Below are 18,594 nucleotides of genomic sequence, written 5' to 3' on the forward strand. Positions count from 1 at the left end.
CGGGTGTATGAGGGAAAGGATAGCCACCTTGACCCTCCAGGTTGCCCAGAACATATGGGAACCACTGGCAAGATTGTCTGGGACCTGATATTACCCCTAATGAACAAAGGGTATCACTTGTACTTAGACAATTTTTATTCAAGTGTCCTTTTGTTCAAGCTACTGTATTGCTTTGATACAGTAGCTTGCGGTACAATTAAAAAGAACCGCGCAGGTTTCCCAGGACAGCTTGTACGCACCCGGCTACGAAGGGGGGAAGACCTCAGCTCTGCGCCAAGAGGAGCTGTTGGCACTTAAGTACAGAGACAAGAAGGATGTATACCTTCTTACCACCATCCACACAGAGAAGACGGTGGCAGAGCTGAGATCATAAGGAAGCCAGTGTGCATCAAGTCTTATAACCGGCATATGGGTGGGGTTGATCTGGCTGATCAGCTGCTGCAGCCCTACCTAATTATGCGGAAGACAAGGGCCTGGTACAAAAAGGTTGCAATTTACCTAATGCAGATTGCAACCCACAACGCTTTTTTGTTGTTCAAAAAAGCAAACCCCAGAGTTAAAAAGACTTTTTTACAGTTTCAGCTCCAGATTATTACGGGGATTTTGTACCATGATGCACCTGCTCCCCGGGCGGTGATGGGAGAGAGCAGAGTTGGGGGCTACCCATTTTATTTTTAAAATCCCCCCTACTGCCGCAAAGCAGAAACCACAAAAAAAATGCAGAGTCTGTACCAAGAGGGGGAAGAGAAGGGACACCATATATCACTGTCCTGATTGCCCTGGACAGCCTGCACTCTGCATTGGGGACTGCTTCAAGCGGTACCATACAATGGTCAATTTTTAAAAAAATAAATACATTTGCTGTTATATATATATATATATATATATATATATTTTTTTTTTTGGTTATGTTTACAGTTAGATGTTTTTTGTTTTTTTTACTTTTACTGTGCCAGATTTTTACATTTCACTACTCTATTTTTTTCTAAAATTGGGCCTGTTTTTTTTTTAACCAAAACCCCTGTCAAACCTATGCATGGGGGACATAGGTGTTCTCAGGGTGCCTTGCAGAAAACAACCTGAAGTATGTTTTTGTAATAACTTACAACAGTCTCTCCTAAATCATAGTCAAAAAGCAATGTGTCTGTAAAAATGAAAATTGAAAAATTACCACCATACACTTTCTCCAATTTTTTGGGCTAAAACGGTTGCTTCAAAGGCATCAAAGCACACCATATACAATACCTTGGGGTGTCAACATTTAAAAAATATACACTTTGAATGCAATAAATAAAAGTGGGGTATGCGATAGGCCCCAAACTAAAGATAGGCCTATCAGAAGAAATACTCTCATTTTTAATAACTAAAATCACAAGTCATAAAATTGTAACATAACCTTCCCAAAATCCTGGCAAACCTATGCATGGGGGGCATAGGTGTACTCAGGGTGCCTTGCAGAAAACAACCTGAAGTATTCTTTTGCAATAACTTACAACAATCTCTCCTATATCATAGTCAAAAAGCAATGTGTCTGTAAAAATGAAAATTGAAAAATTACCACCATACACTTTCTCCAATTTTTTGGGCTAAAACGGTTGCTTCAAAGGCATCAAAGCACACCATATACAATACCTTGGGGTGTCAACATTTAAAAAATATACACTTTGAATGCAATAAATAAAAGTGGGGTATGAGATAGGCCCCAAACTAAAGATAGGCCTATCAGAAGAAATACTCTCATTTTTAATAACTAAAATCATGTAACATAACCTTCCCAAAATCCTGGCAAACCTATGCATGGGGGGCATAGGTGTACTCAGGGTGCCTTGCAGAAAAGAACCTGAAGTATTCTTTTGCAATAACTTACAACAGTCTCTCCTAAATCATAGTCAAAAAGCAATGTGTCTGTAACAATGAAAATTGAAAAATTACCACCGTACACTTTCTCCAATTTTTTGGGCTAAAACGGTTGCATCAGTCATCAAACCACTCCATGTATAATACCTTGGGGTGTCAACTTTTTAAATATAATCACATTTATGGAAAACAAATATATTGGGGTATGTTAAAAGACCCCCAAAAAAGACGATAGGCAAAGAAAATATGTTAAATGTGAAAAAAAATCACAAACACATGTCAGACATTTGGCATTGCACCGCCCAAACAAGCCACCAAACCTATGCACAGGTGGTATCACTGAACTCAGGAGATGTTGGTGACCACATATTGGGGTCTTCTTTGGCAGTAACACATAACAGGAGCTGTGAATCCATGTCTAAAGTACAACGTATGTGAAAAATAACACAAAAAAATGAATGCCCAATAGTTTGACAAAGACTAGTGGTTGAATTAGTGTATGGAAAGTGTTAAAATACCTGCATTTGAAATACCCTAGGATGTCTACTTTTCAAAAATATATGGTTTGATGGGGGTAAATTCCATTGGCCGGCTTCAGAAATGTCTTAAATAGAACATGGGTGCATGGGATGTGAAAATTCCAAGTTGAAAAACTGGAATGCGCTACCTAAAAATAAGGCCTTCTAGCCCCCAGAGAACCCGACACACCTATACATGGGTGGTATCACTGTACTCAGGAGATGTTGTTGAACACATATTGAGGTGTTTTTTGGCAGTAACACATAACAGGAACGGAGAATCCATGCCTAAAGTACAATGTGTGTGAAAAATAACAAAGAAATGGCTACCCAAAAGTTTGACAAAGACTGGTGGTTAAATAAGTTCATGGAAAGTGTGAAAATACCAGCATTTCAAATACCCTAGGGGGTCTACTTCTCAAAAATATATGGTTTTATGGGGGTAAATTTCATTGGCCGGCTTCAGAAATGTCCCAAATAGGACATGGGTGCATGATGACCGATGTGAAAATTCCAAGTTGAAAAACTGGAATGCGCTTCCTAAAAATAAGGCCTTCTAGCCCCCAGAGAACCCAACACACCTATACATGGGTGGTATAACTGTACTCAGGAGATGTTGTTGAATACATATTGAGGTGTTTTTTGACAGTAACACATAACAGGAACTGAAAATACATGCCTAAAGTACAATGTGTGTGAAAAATAACACAAAAAAATGACTACCCAAAAGATTAACAAAGACTGGTGGTTAAATAAGTTCATGGAAAGTGTTAAAATACCAGCATATGAAATACCCTAGGGTGTCTACTTTTCAAAAATATATGGTTTGATGGGGGTAAATTCCATTGGCCAGCTTCAGAAATGTCCCAAATAGGACATGGGTGCATGATGACCGATGTGAAAATTCCAAGTTGAAAAACTGGAATGCGCTCTCTAAAAATAAGAGCTTTTAGCCCCCCGAGAACCCGACACACCTATACATGGGTGGTATCACTGTACCCAGGAGATGCTGCTGAAGACATATTAGGGTGTTATTTGGCAGTAACCCTTAATATTATCAGTAAATGTATTCTTAAATTGCTATTTTGTCAAAAAATCTCATTTCCCCCCCCCCCCAAACTTTGGCATAGATTGGTGGTAAAATGGTTGCATGAAAAAAGTCAAAATACCCCAAGTTTAATACCTTAGGTTGTCTTCTTTTAAAAAATATATACATTTGAAGGGTTATTCAGGGATTCCTGACAGATATTGGTGTTACAATGTAACCATCGCCAATTTTGAAAAAACATGGTTTTGAAATAGCAAAGTGCTACTTGTACTTAATTATTGCCCTATAACTTGCAAAAAAAGCAAAGAACATGTAAACATTGGGTATTTATAAACTCAGGACAAAATTTAGAAACTGTTTAGCATTGGTATTTTATGGTGGTTGTAGATGTGTAAGAGATTTTGGGGCTCAAAGTTAGAAAAAGTGCATTTTTATTTCATTTTTTCCTCATATTTTATATTTCTTTTTATAGTAAATTATAAGATATGATGAAAATAATCATATCTTTAGAAAGTCCATTTAATGGCGAGAAAAACAGTATATAATATGTGTGGGTACAGTAAATGAGTAAGAGGAAAATTACAGTTAAACACAAACATCGCAGAAATGCAAAAATAGCCTTGGTCCCAGATGGTCAACAAATTGAAAAGTGGTCTGGTCACTAAGGGGTTAAGGGCTTTAAAGGGGCTGGACTTCAATATTGTCAAATGACACACATGTTGATTGGATGTTCACTGGAATTGTCATTAAAAAAAAATATTACAAGTGGGCCAGCATAAAATTGCAATAGAAGCATTACTATATAAATATAGATTATTGAAAGTTTACCATTAAACCATCAAATACAGATTCTAAAATACCTTGATTCAATTGCAAGAAAAGTCATACACATTCTATAAACATTTGAAGTTACTCTTATGCTCTACATATATAAAATATTGTTTTCTGGAAAATATACCAGTTGATCTGCAAGGAGCATTGCAGTGTTTTTGTCACTAGAAACAAAAAGGAGAGAAATATTTTGGGGTGTAAAAGCCCTGTTCTCCACATACTTTAAATGGATAGAGAGCTAAAAATTAAAGTGGGCATGGGTGCATTTAAATGAACATTTTCGCAATATAATTCCATTAACAAAAATGCTTCTAGTAAGAGCTATTAATGTTTCAGATTTCTGCATTCAAACACCACACCTTGTTACAGAGTCAGAAGTGGCTTGTATGACACAAATGATGTCTTCACCGATACACACCACCTTCAGCACTCTGAGCAGGCATGGTATTTGAATCCTGATTCTCAAGTCAAACGTAGAATATGTACTTAAAACATTTTTGCTAATGGAAGTATATTGCAAAAGTTGCTCTATTTACAATTCACATTAATTCATGCACATTTCAATTTTGACCTATCCCTTTAAAAGGCCATTTCTAGTTGAAAATTCACCTGCTATAATCCATTAGAACATGTCAGTATAAGACTATTGACCCTGCTGTACTGTGTTTTTAACTCCATCAAAGCAGTTAAACACACAGTAGAAGTGCACTGCTGGCCCTGAGTGGAAACGGTCTCTGATCCAATCAGCAGCGCTAGTTGCACATCTGAGTTGTGGGACTAGTTCTGTTGATTGGATCAGCAGCAGGTTCTGCTAGGGACCAGCAGTTCACCATGGGTCCCGAGAGGCACTTCTACTATGTCTTTAACCCATTTGCAGAATTAGAACATGTCATTTTTCTACTATTATGGTCCTTTAAAATGAGCTCTGTAGATAGATTGTTACAGACTTTGATAGTTCCTACTTTAAAGGGAAGGTCAATTTTGATGAATTAGTACCCGGTTTTTAACAAACCTATTAAAAACAAGGGCACTTTCATTCATCAAAATTGACATTTCACTCCTTTTCTTCAAAAACTTACCTTTTAATCCTGTCAGCCGCTGCAGCACTTCCTCCGCCCGTCGCAAGTCATCTTCGTGGGTCCAAAATGACAAATCCGGCTTCCTCCAATCACCGCGTTGCATCAGGCCATGATTCCACCGGGGGTAAAGCGGTGATTGGAGGAAGCCAGATTCATCATTTCTGACGTCAGAAGAGGCTTCAGGGTTTTAAAGGTAAGTGTTTGAATAAAGTGCCCTTGTTTTTAATAGGTTTAATAAAAACCGGGCACTAATTCATCCAAATTGACCTTCACTTTAAAACAAATTACACAATTCAAAAAATTATTGGTGCAATAATATATCAATATCTGTGAATGTATCTGTACAGCTGCCTGGGGAAGTCTATGGGGGAACATGTTACTTACACTACAAAATATAGCTCTCCTCTGTTTCTGGGGACACAAACACTGCAATATTATTCACAGCCCATACTTCACATTTTACAGTGAATTATTGTTGTATGGCAGGTAAAAAAAATACAGAATGTGGTTTTATTATGCAGATAGAAAGTGGGTAAATTTCTTATTTTATTCCCTATGACAGAAATGAGGGTTTTAAATGACCAGATAATTTCTATACAATGTTGCAACTTGAAGAAACTGCAGAGCTTGTAAAAGGAATGCTGTCAGGGCACTAAATTGTATCTCTTCTTGCTATTAACCCCTGTAATGGCATCTGTAATTAACCACTTTTTCTATTAATCCCTGCAATGCCAACCTACAACTACATAAACCTCTCTCCCTTACCCATTACTTTAAGTGCATTTGCTACATTAACACTTTCCATACAGCAAATTACATATTTATCCTGTGTAGTCTCTAAAAGCCTATGCTCAGCATTCAGCAAAAGGCACCTGAGGTCATCTGTAATGTTATATTTTTTTATATATATATATATATATATAATAGTGTAAGACACAACTGAAGTCATGAAAGGGTTAACATCACATGGCACAATACTAGTTGTTAAACAAAACTGTAACTGGTGTCAGGAAGGGGTTAACTTCACATATTTTCATGCAGCCTGGTAGTTACTTGCAACATTGTACAACCATCGAGTTTTACTATATTGGGCAGATGCTGCTAATAACAAACGCTTCAATAAGAAAAGAGCCAGTATAGCTATGAATTTTGAAGCAACCTAATTCTAGTACATATTTTATATGCATTTAAAATTCCCGATTACATGTAAATAATAGTGTAAGTGGTTAAACATTTAAAAACCATTTTTTTCACAAGCTCAAGTCATTTAGATTGGATTCTACATTTATAAACGTGTCATTCCTTTACAATCATCATACGCAACGCTTTCACTTTTATTTTTTCTATGTCTGATAAGAAACGAGTTAGTTGGTTGAGTTATACATAACCACAGCCAACATCACACGCCGCTTGTGCCACTCCGAGTCCCACGCACACACACTTACCTGCTGTCAGTGCTGTGTCACATCATCACACCTGGCAGATCTTCTATACCGACTAAGCTCTGTCCGTTTAGAGTAGCGGCTAGATCCCATCCCTCTAAAGGACCGTCTGACATCACAGCAGTCACGTGACCGCAGTCATCACATGGTACAGAGATTTGAGGAAGCAGGAGACTCACGTTATAAATGTGTTTTTATGAAGCTGGATGAGGATCCTGAATGAATCATGAGTCACTGACTGTGACTGACTGTGTGAGTGTGTGACAGTCCAACAGTCTGACTCCTGTGACTACAAGCGATATATCTTATTCAACTGAACTTGCACGATAAGGAAAATGGTTTCTTATTCAAGCTGTTTCTTCGTGAAATTCTGTTTCTTATTCATGGAAGTTGGTCTCTTATTCAATTTTTTTTGTCAGACTTCTTTAAATTGACTTTAAAATAAAAATATAGATTTTATTTAAATATGATTCATATAATGTAGTTACACAGAGGTGGAAACCCTTTATACAATTGGATATACAAACTGGAAAAAAGGGCATACGTATTACTATTTTGAATAAGTAACTGATAATATATCCATTGGGCCACTGATTTCACTATGAATATATACAGGGTAGATCCCCCTCCATGCCATGCAATTATTTCTAGCCTGTCCCAATGGTGTTTTGGGCACAGAAATTGATGCCAACACTGCCATAGGTGACATCATTCTCATTTTTGAATAAGTAACTGATATTTTCAAAGGGTTAATAACCATTGTGTCACTGATTTCACTATGAATATATACAGGGTAGATCCCCCTCCATACCATGCAATTGTGTTTAGCCTGGCCCAATGGTGTTTTGGGCACAGAAATTGATGCCAACCCCGGCATAGGTGCTCTAATTCTCATTTTTTTATTTGAATTATTTTTATTAGTAAGAGATCCGTATACAGTACTTATAATCAAACATAAAGTATGTCAAAAGTTTTACACGGTTCTGCATTCCCCAATGTCCATTTCTTTTTTGTTTTGTAAAGAAATGTTATAACATAACAAGATAACAAGTAAATAAGAAAAGAAAAATAAACAAATTGTAATAAAGTATATCCAGAAAACAAAATATATACAAATAAAATTAAAGAGTGTCCAGTCTCGGAGTTTCCGGCCTAAAGTGGGGTTAGAATGTTGTACAGTTTCGCTGTCATAACTAGTTGGTGTCTATCTAGGCGCCAGGGGGTAAAACTATTCTCCAGGGGAATTATTTACGGTTCTTTTGTATTCATCCTAAATAGTTTGTAAGACAATAAAGTTGTCTGTAGTTCCTTTCTTATAGGCGGAGTATTCCTCAAGTTCCAATAACTCGGAAACCTTGTCACGCCAATTGTTCAATGTAGGGATGTCTTTAGTCTTCCATATTCTAGCTATTAACAGTTTTGCACTATTTGTAAAAATGCGAAATAGAGGGAGTAGGGATCTACAGGGCAATGTAATAGATTTATTTAAAAGCCAAATCAGAGGGTCTGGGGTATTGAAATCTGGAAGATTGTTTCAACTTCATGTATCACCTCATACCAGTAATGGTTCAACTGGGAGCACCACCACCACATGTGCCCCATTCCACTACCCACATGGCCGCATCTCCAGCATTTATCGCTGGTAGAGGGGAACAGGCGATGAAGCCTACGAGGGGTTAAGTACCAGCAGTGTAGAATCTTATAATTGGTCTCTAGAATGGAAGCTGAGGTAGAGGATCTTTTCGTGTTCGAAAATATATTGGTCGCCGTCTGTGGAAGAATTATTTTCCCCAGTTCTCTTTCCCACATCTCAATGGAGTAAGGTAAGTTACCTGGAGGGGGCTGAAGTAGTATTTTATATATGATAGATAGGGAGTGTCTTATTGGTGTGTTTATCAAATATAGTTTCTCCAAATTTGTGGGAGAGCGGGTTATGTTGTTCTTATGAGTACAGATATAATTGTGTAATCGTCTATATGAGAACCAGCTATTTGCCCAGTCAAATCCCTTCCTTATTAGCTGTTCTTGTGTGCAAATAGCTTCATTAGCAGTTACGCTATATATAGGTATGTCTTCCACTGTCGTGGGTGGGAATGTCCGGTTAGCTAGTAATGTCAGGGAAAATTCTGGGTTATGTAGTAAAGATGTCAAAGGGCCCAGGGTAGAGGAAAGGCATGGATTGCGTGTGGAGATTAAGTCCCATTGCAGAGCAGTCTCCTTAATGATAGCGTTGGTGAGCCGTTTAAGTTTCTCAGTAAAATCCGAGCACCAGCATAAGCTAGAAAGTGGGATGTCAGGGTTCATTTGTCTTTCTAGCTGAACCCACCTTCTCTGTGATGCTCCCACCCTCCAGTCCAGAATCCTCTGGAGGAAATGGAATTTCTATACTTTTATAGGTTAGGTAAGCTCATCCCCCCATGTTGCTTCAATAGATACATAGTGTTTTTGTTGATTCTTGGCGGTTTGTTATTCCAGATAAATGTACTGAATAAATTCTGAACCTGGGGTAAATATTTAGGGGGAATAGGTATTGGGAGAGCTCCCATGATATAAAGTAGTCTAGGAAAGATATAAATTTTTATATTGTTAATCCGACCCCACCAGGATAGTCTTTTTGCCTTCCAGGATGACAGGTCGCGCATTATTGTAGTCTTGATTGGGAGAAAGTTATCTTGAAATAACGTATCGAGCGAGGGAGGTAGATACCCAGGTATTTCAAAGTGCCCTCACACCATCTAAGCAGGCAATTATTTTTAATAAGTGCCACCGAACTTGACGGGAGCCCAAAGTCTAGGATCTCAGATTTACTTTGGTTTATTAGGAAATCCGTGAGATTTTGAAAAGTTGTGAGTTCGGATAGGAGCACGGGGATCGAAACATCTGGGTTGGTGAGAGTAAATAGTATGTCATCCGCGAATAGAGACAATTTGTATGTATCCTGGCCCAAAGTGAATCCGGAGATATCTGCATTATCTCTAATTTTGGAGGCGAGTGTTTCAATAAAAAGCGCGAAGAGTAGGTGGGAAAGGGGGCAACCCTGATGCGTACCATTCTTGATTTCTATCGGGGGGGATAAGGAGCCGTTTACTATTATGCTGGCGCTCAGGGAATTGTATAACGCGAATATTCTCTTTAGAGTAGTTGAACCAAAACCGAAGGCTTCCAGGGACGCTCTTAGGAAAGACCAATTGACGCGGTCGAAGGCTTTCTCCGCGTCCGTTGAGACTAATACCGCGGGGATTTTGCTGTTGGAGATGTGCCAGATTAAATGTATATTGTGAACGGTATTATCTCTTGCCTCGCGGCCCGAGACAAAGCCTACTTGGTCATTATGTATGAGATCAGGGAGGAATCGATTAAAGTGATTTGCAATTATTTTTGCAAAGATCTTTAGGTCTGAGTTTATTATTGAGATCGGGCGATAATTTGCTATTACTTCAGTGGACTTGTTAGGCTTAGGGATGACCGAGATATGGGCCCGTAATGAGATCGGGGGGAAGTCTTTATTTCCATCGATACTACAGAAGTACCTAAGAAGATATGGGGATAACGATTCTTTAAATTGGATATAGTAAGAGTTCCCGAAGGCTTCAGGACCCGGGGCCTTACCAGATGGGAGAGAGGATATAACTCCAAGAATCTCCTCCTCTGTGAACGGATTGTCTAGTTCGTCTCTTTGTTCGTCAGATAGTCTAGGGAGGTTTAATTTGGAGAGGTAGTCATTAATGTCTTCTTGGGTGGGGGTTTCTTTGTCGCGTCTGTTATTATATAGGTTATCGTAGTAATCTTTAAAAGCTAGAGATATATCAGCGGTAGCAGACCTAGTGGCCCCATCTGTTCCCCGAATGCCCATTATATATAGTCTATTAGTTCTTTTTTTGAGTTGGCGAGCCAACATTCTACCTTGTTTATTTGCCCCTTCATAATAAATCTTTCTCAGAAATAGAGCTTTCTTTTTTGCTTGAGTGCCTAAGAAAAGGCAGAGCTGTTGTCGTTTGTGTGTGATACTGTCTAGAAGGGAGGTGCTTGAAGGGAATGCTTTATGTAATTCCTGAAGTTTGGCTAAGTCAGCTAGTAATGAGTTAAGGTAGATGTGTTGTTGTTTTGTCTTAGCAGCCTTGAGTGCTATTAGCTCACCTCTAATGACACATTTATGAGCGTTCCAAATGCTGTGAATGTCTACGTCAGAAGTGTAATTTCTCTTGAAGTAATCTACTTATGTCTTTTGTATTTGAGCATAGATCAAGGGATCCCTGAGCAGGGAGTCCTCAAATCTCCAGTTAAATGGTGGGGGGGAGGGGGGGGACCATTGAAACTGGCAGCTAACCATTGCATGGTCAGACCAGGTTAGTGGGTGAATATCCGTACAAGTGATACGGGATAAGTTGGTTATGTCTGTAAAAATATAGTCGATTCTGGTATATAGCTGATGTGGGTTGGAATAGAACGTGTAGTCCCTCACGTTTGGGTGTTGGAGGCGCCATGTGTCATGTAATTTTAGTTGTAGGAGGGTTTGTTTAATCTGTCTTAGGGTTTTGTTAGGTACTGAGGATGGGAAAGAACATCATATATGATATTTATTTAGCAGGACTAGTAAGTAAGGGAAGTGTTGTGCACTCCGCAATTAGGAGGGAGTTTTTACCCAGTAAATAAGTAATGGGAGTAAAGTGGTTATACTAACCAAGACCTTTTTAAATTTAAGTGAACGCTTACTATATGTAAGCACAGTTACTTGCTAGCCATCTTTCATAATAGATGGCTAGAAATAATTAAGGTTACAAGATGGCGGCCTTGATGTGTGTTTCAATCTAGAGAGGCAAAATAATGGCAAATTACCACAGGGTTCAGGCAGGTATACAGCAGTAGGAGAATTCAGTTCCATGGTAACCAGTGTGCAGTCATTAGCGCACAAGAAAAGCTCCGGTGTAAGGGAAGTGGGCTGTTATGCTATTCGGAGGTGGTATGGATGAAACCTTTGAATAAGATATGCACTTCCGGTTCATGGTCCATAACTAGAATTTTTTGTTAAAGTTGAAATTTGGCATGGGTTACCAATAGGGGTAATTGCTGTAAGTAAGGTAATCCTTTGCGATAGAGTGGTTTGGTGCAATCCTATGGCCTTCTAATTTTTGAGATCTCTAAATACAGGGGTAGCCTATCGTTGCCTAGAGACGTTGTTCATATATTAGGTACATGGGTATCCTACCTTTTATAGTTCAGTTACATTATAGATCATAGCAAGTGCATGAAAAGCCCATAATCTCCAGAGGATATCTTTACAACAATTTAAAATAGCCTATCATAACTTAGTAAACTTAGATTTAACTGAGGTTTTTAGAAAAAGATGAACAAAACCAGCGAACATCATAACATTTCAATAAACTCATAATTCAAATCTATACATTACCACAGTGTGTACAGTCCTCAAAATTCCGCCACTGCTTAGATAACAATAATGGAAACAACAGGAGCGTAAGCTCAACAGGTCCAAGAGGGCAAAATATGGTTTGCATAAACAAGCCAGATGTTATAGGGGAAAATAGGGTCTATTTATTTTGCAGTACGTCTTGTTGGTTGGGCATCCGTCTTTCTTCTTTTTGGTTGGACTCTGTGCCATTGAGATCTCTGTTCTTCTGGGCGGGAGGGCCCAGATTCCTGTGTCGCTGGAGGAGCAGTGATCATAGCTTCTATGGGCTTTTATAAAGGACTTAAGTGATTCTAAATCGGATTTAGAAGGCAGGGATGCCAGTTTAGCCTGTATGGCTTGTAGTGAGTCTTGCTGACTGTTAGTGGTCTCGGAGGGTCCTGGTGTTCCCATTAGCTCAGAAGTGTCGTTTGAGGTAGCAGACGGGGGGTCGGATGTGTGAAAGAATGATGACACTGAAGGGGTTTGAGAGTGAGGTTTCACTGGTTTATCAGATTAGAAATAAATTGCCAAGATACAGCGCTACACTGCCCCTTATGGGGGTTGTGTGGCTAAAGATGGTGTCCACGACTGGTAGGAATATTTGTTATATAAAAATATTCAAATAGATGTGTGTATATGATAAAATTATAAATTTTAAAACAAGGAATACAATATAACAATTTGTTTTATTCAAAGAGAAGTATACAATAAATAAAAAAGATAAAATAATGTAGGATAAAATCTCTCTCTCTCTCTCTCTCTCTCTCTCTCTATATATATATATATATATATATATATAGGATGATGTAGAAAATTAAAAAAACTTGATGTAAAAGTTGAGCTATAGGCAAAACTATGGTGGGGGTTATGAAAAAGTGTTATCCTTAGAGTATCACTGATAATAACAGGTATCCAATCTTATTGAAATCCTATTAAATGTCCTATTATATGTCCAAAAAATAATATTATATTATATTAAATGTCCTATTAAATGTCCAAAAATTAAGTGTCCAGAAGATTAAATTAAATCGAAAGTCCAAAGAATTAATTAAGTAAGTGTCCAAAAATGATTTATCCAAAAGATCCAGAAATGTGGGTGGGTGGTGATCCAAATTTAATACATTATGTGTTTTTTATTGCACGGACATAGTGCAATAAAGTCACCATAAAAATAGCTATTTTTATGGTTACTTTATTGCACTATGTCCGTTTTCTGTGCACTCTTATAGGTACAAGAAGATATCCTAACAAACTGATATACCCTTTGAGAAGAGGAACATCATCTTAGAACCTTACACACTCACATTTGAAATACTTTGTTATCCACAACTACTTTATCTTTATGAACATTTTTTTTTTTTTGGCTGACACTAGGATTCACATATAGACCACTTGCAAGAATATTTCTTTTTTGTCTTCACAAGGATCTATAAAGGCATTTTTAGGCCATTTTTTGGACACACTTTTAGGGCACATTTTTAGGTGTACACCTCATTTTTCTATATTTTTTCTTATTTTTTTCTTTTCTTTTTTTCTCACATGGTTTGTGATCACAACTTTATATATTTTTTATATATTTTTATATTTTGGAGTTTTTTAACACATAATGTATTAAATTTGGATCACCACCCACCCACATTTCTGGATTTTTTGGATAAATCATTTTTGGACACTTACTAAATTAATTCTTTGGACTTTCGATTTAATTTAATCTTCTGGACACTTAATTTTTGGACATTATTTTTTGGACATTTAATAGGACATATAATATAATATTATTTTTTGGACATATAATAGGACATTTAATAGGATTTCAATAAGTTTGGATACCTGTTATTATCAGTGATACTCTAAGGATAACACTTTTTCATAACCCCCACCATAGAGTTTTGCCTATAGCTCAACTTTTACATCAAGTTTTTTTTAATTTTCTACATCATCCTATATATATATATATATATATATATATATAGATAGATAGATAGATAGATAGATAGATAGATTTTATCCTACATTATTTTATCTTTTTATTTATTGTATACTTCTCTTTGAATAAAACAAATTGTTATATTTTATCCCTTGTTTTAAAATGTATAATTTTATCATATACACACATCTATTTGAATATTTTTATATAACGAATATTCCTACCAGTCGTGGACACCATCTTTAGCCACACAACCCCCATAAGGGGCAGTGTAGCGCTGTATCTTGGCAATTTATTTCTAATCTGATACATCGGAATCTGGTTGGGAGATTCTGCCTTTATGAGGTATAGCCTGTATGGTATTTATTGTGGCTCTGCAAGACACACACTTGTTTGAATTATTATTCACTGGTTTATCAGCTTTATTCCCTTTTTTGGGGGTCATTGTGGGTCCCTTTAACATGTGGGGGGATAATAAAGAATATTGGTAGTCCCAAATAGCGAGTACTGCTTTTTATAAGTTCTGCAAGGTGCCCTGGGTAAGTTCACTAATGACCCTTGAAGCAGATCTCAGGCCTTTTTCTAGCAGGGCTTATGTGGAAAATACACTGTTTGCTGCTTTATTCTAACCTTGTCAAATACAGTCCGACAACTTTTCTGCCTTGTCTTTATGTGGCAATGACAGTCCCACAGGTAGTATCGAGGGACAAAGCAGTAGGTTCACCCACAAACCCGGTACCTCACCTGCCTCAGCTTATGGCTCCAGTCAGCTGCTCAGCGCGACCGTTCTGGGGAGGATGCGTCCCGGCCCGACCACGTGGGTTATGAGTCTCTTGTGCGGCCGCAAATCAGTCACGACCGGTGAGGCAATCCCCCGCTAGGCTTGCACAGGGGACACAATTACAGGCGGGTGTTCTATCTCCCAGGGATCGGGCATGTATGTCGGCCCCACAGGGGTAAAAGGGAGATCTGGAGCAGGCTAACCGGGGATCTTCAATGGAGGTGTCGCGATCAGGTCCTGAGTGCGCAGCTCACAATTGCGGCTCCTGTCTCTTCTAATAGTTTATCAATCAGGCGGGTCACTAGCTCATCTCTCACCGGTAGACTGTTGAGGCTATTTTTTTTAAGGGTCCTGCCATTTAATAAAGGCTAAGAGTGTAGGTAACTGCGGAGCAAACTTAAAGTGCGGCCATGTTCCTGCACGGCTTGGCTCCGCCCCCTCCTAATTCTCATTTTTGAACAAGTAATAGATATTTCCAAAGGGTTAATAAGCATTGGGCCACTGATCTCACTATGAATATATACAGGGTAGTTCCCCCTCCATACCATGCAATTGTTTTTAGCCTGGCCCAATGGTGTTTTGTACGCAGAAATTTATGCCAACCCTGGCATAGGTGCTGTACTTCTCAATTTTGAATAAGTAACTGATATTTTCAAAGGGTTAATAACCATTGGGCCACTGATTTCACTATGAATATATACAGGGTAGATCCCCTTCCAGGCCATGCAATTATTATTAGCCTTGCCCAATGGTGTTTTGGGCACAGAAATTTATGCCAACCCTGGCATATGTGACATAATTCTCATTTTTGAATAAGTAACATATATTTTCAAAGGGTTAATAACCATTGGGCCACTGATTTCACTATGAATATATACAGGGTAGATCCCCCTCCATACCATGCAATTGTTTTTAGCCTGGCCCAATGGTGTTTTGTGCTCAGAAATTGATGCCAACCCTGGCATAGGTGCTGTACTTCTCATTTTTGAATAAGTAACAGATATTTTCAAAGGGTTAATAACCATTGAGCCACTGATTGCACTATAAATATATACAGGGTAGATCCCCCTCAATGCCATGCAATTGTTTTTAGCCTCACCCAATTGTGTTTTGGGCACAGAAATTGATGCCAACCCCGGCATAGGTGACATAATTCTCATTTTTGAATAAGTAACAGATATTTTCAAAGGGTTAATAACCATTGCGCCATTGATTTCACTATGAATATATACAGGTTAGATCTCCCTCCATGACATGCAATTGTTTTTAGCCTGGCCCAATGGTGTTTTGGGCACAGAAATGATGCCAACCCCGGCATAGGTGCTCTAATTCTCATTTTTGAATAAGTAACAGATATTTTCAAAGGGTTAATAACCATTGGGCCACTGATTTCACTATGAATATATACAGGGTAGATCCCCCTCCATTCCATGCAATTGTTTTTAGCCTGGCCCAATGGTGTTTTGGGCACAGAAATTGATGCCAACACTGCCATAGGTGCTCTAATTCTCATTTTTGAATAAGAAACTGATATTTTCAAAGGGTTAATGACCATTAGGCCACTTATTTCACTATGTATATATACTGGGTAGATCCCCCTCCATGACATAAATTTTTTTTTAGCCTGGCCCAATGGTGTTTTGGGCACAGAAATTGATGCCAACACTGCCATAGGTGCTCTAATTCTCATTTTTGAATAAGTAACAGATATTTCCAAAGGGTTAATAACTATTGGGCCACTGATTTCACTAAATTATGTGGTAACTACCCCCCTTTGTTAGAAATGTATAAAATCTGTGTTTTCTGTGCAATAAAGGAGTTCCTATTTTTTTAATAACTATTGGGCCACTGATTTCACTATGAATATATACAGGGTAGATCCCCCTCCATACCATGCAATTGTTTTTAGCCTGGCCCAATGGTGTTTTGTGCGCAGAAATTGATGCCAACCCTGGCATAGGTGCTGTACTTCTCATTTTTGAATAAGTAACAGATATTTTCAAAGGGTTAATAACCATTGAGCCACTGATTTCACTATAAATATATACAGGGTAGATCCATCTCCATGCCATGCAATTGTTTTTAGCCTGGCCCAATGGTGTTTTGGGCACAGAAATTGATGCCAACCCCGGCATAGGTGACATAATTCTCATTTTTTAATAAGTAACAGATATTTCCAAAGGGTTAATAAGCATTGGGCCACTGATTTCACTATGAATATATACAGGGTAGATCCCCCTCCATACCACGCAATTGTTTTTAGCCTGGCCCAATGGTGTTTTGGGCACATAAATCGATGCCAAATCGATGATAAATATACTCACATAGAGATAAAAGAAGATTATTTAATGAACCATGTTAAAAAGCATCAGTAATAAAAGACTATATATAAAAAATGTAAAAAGCACATATAAATAAAATTACAAATACAGGAATATCTTACAGAAGCGGCTCAAATGGCCAAAGCTGATAATTACAATAAAAACAGAGGTAATAACAGGTGATCAGTGTGAGTGGTACACCAGAATAAGAGTGTATACTAATAAAACAGAATTAGCCTAAGTACAACTGTAGCAAGTGCATCAAGCAAAAAACTAATAAACTAATAACACTATGAATATATACAGGGTAGATCCCCCTCCATACCATGCAATTGTTTTTAGCCTGTCCCAATGGTGTTTTGTGCTCAGAAATTGATATCAACCCTGGCATAGGTGCTGTACTTCTCATTTTTGAATAAGTAACTGATATTTTCAAAGGGTTAATAACCATTGGGCCACTGATTTCACTATGAATATATACAGGGTAGATCCCCCTCCATGACATGCAATTGTTTTTAACCTGGCCCAATGGTGTTTTGGGCACAGACATTGATGCCAACACTGGCATTGGTGCTGTATTTACCATTTTTTAATAAGTAACAGATATTTTCAAAGGGTTAATAACCATTGGGCCACTTATTTCACTATGAAAATATATAGGGTAGACCCCCCTCCATAACATGCAATTGTTTTTAGCCTGGCCCAATGGTGTTTTGGACACAGAAATTGATGCCAACACTGTCATTGGTGCTGTAATTACCATATTTGAATAAGTAACAGATATTTTCAAAGGGTTAATAACCATTGGGCCACTGATTTCCCTATGAATATACACAGGGTAGATACCTCTCCATGACATGCAGTTGTTTTTAGCCTGGCCCAATGGTGTTTTACTCTAGAGCTCTGAGCTGTATAGTAGCCTTCCTAGAGATTCATAGCAAACTCAATGGTAGTCATTCTTAAGACTGCTGCTCCTTAACTGGTATGCCGCCTGTAACGGAAGCTTCTTTTACTTTTGTACTGGGAGAGTACTGCAGGCCAGCCTCCTCCCCACTGACTATGGACCCTGGAACTTGAGGGGATTCTTTGATTTGGGAGGCGGGTACATTTGGAGTACTTTTACCCTGGATTCGGGTTATACCGCTTCCATGAATTCCCAGAGACTCTGAGAACTGGAGGGCCCTGAAACAGAGTTTTGGTTCCTGTGTTTTGTTGTAGTATAAGATGACAGCCCAATCAAGCATTCCCTGCTCCAACCCCCCCCCCCAGACTGAGAGAATGTTTGAGCTAATTGCAAACTCCTGCTGTTATATGTCTGCATATCTTGTCTAGGTGTAAAGTGTCTTTCTGTTATTGTGTGAGTCATCCATTGTCCTATTGTTA

At 38.3% G+C, this 18,594-nt stretch overlaps 1 protein-coding gene across 1 annotated transcript in view; it reads right to left on the reverse strand.

Moving 5' to 3' along the window:
* The window catches only part of IFNAR2 (interferon alpha and beta receptor subunit 2), a 255,966-nt gene extending 249,085 nt beyond the window's left edge, over positions 1 to 6,881 (reverse strand). The window contains exon 1 of the mRNA XM_053705967.1: positions 6,779 to 6,881. The gene's annotated coding sequence lies outside the window, so the exon portion shown is untranslated. The remainder of the gene's footprint in view (positions 1 to 6,778) is intronic.
* Between the last annotated feature and the right edge of the window lie 11,713 nt (positions 6,882 to 18,594).

This window comes from Bombina bombina, chromosome 3, assembly GCF_027579735.1.
Source record: "Bombina bombina isolate aBomBom1 chromosome 3, aBomBom1.pri, whole genome shotgun sequence".
Lineage (NCBI taxonomy): Eukaryota > Metazoa > Chordata > Amphibia > Anura > Bombinatoridae > Bombina > Bombina bombina.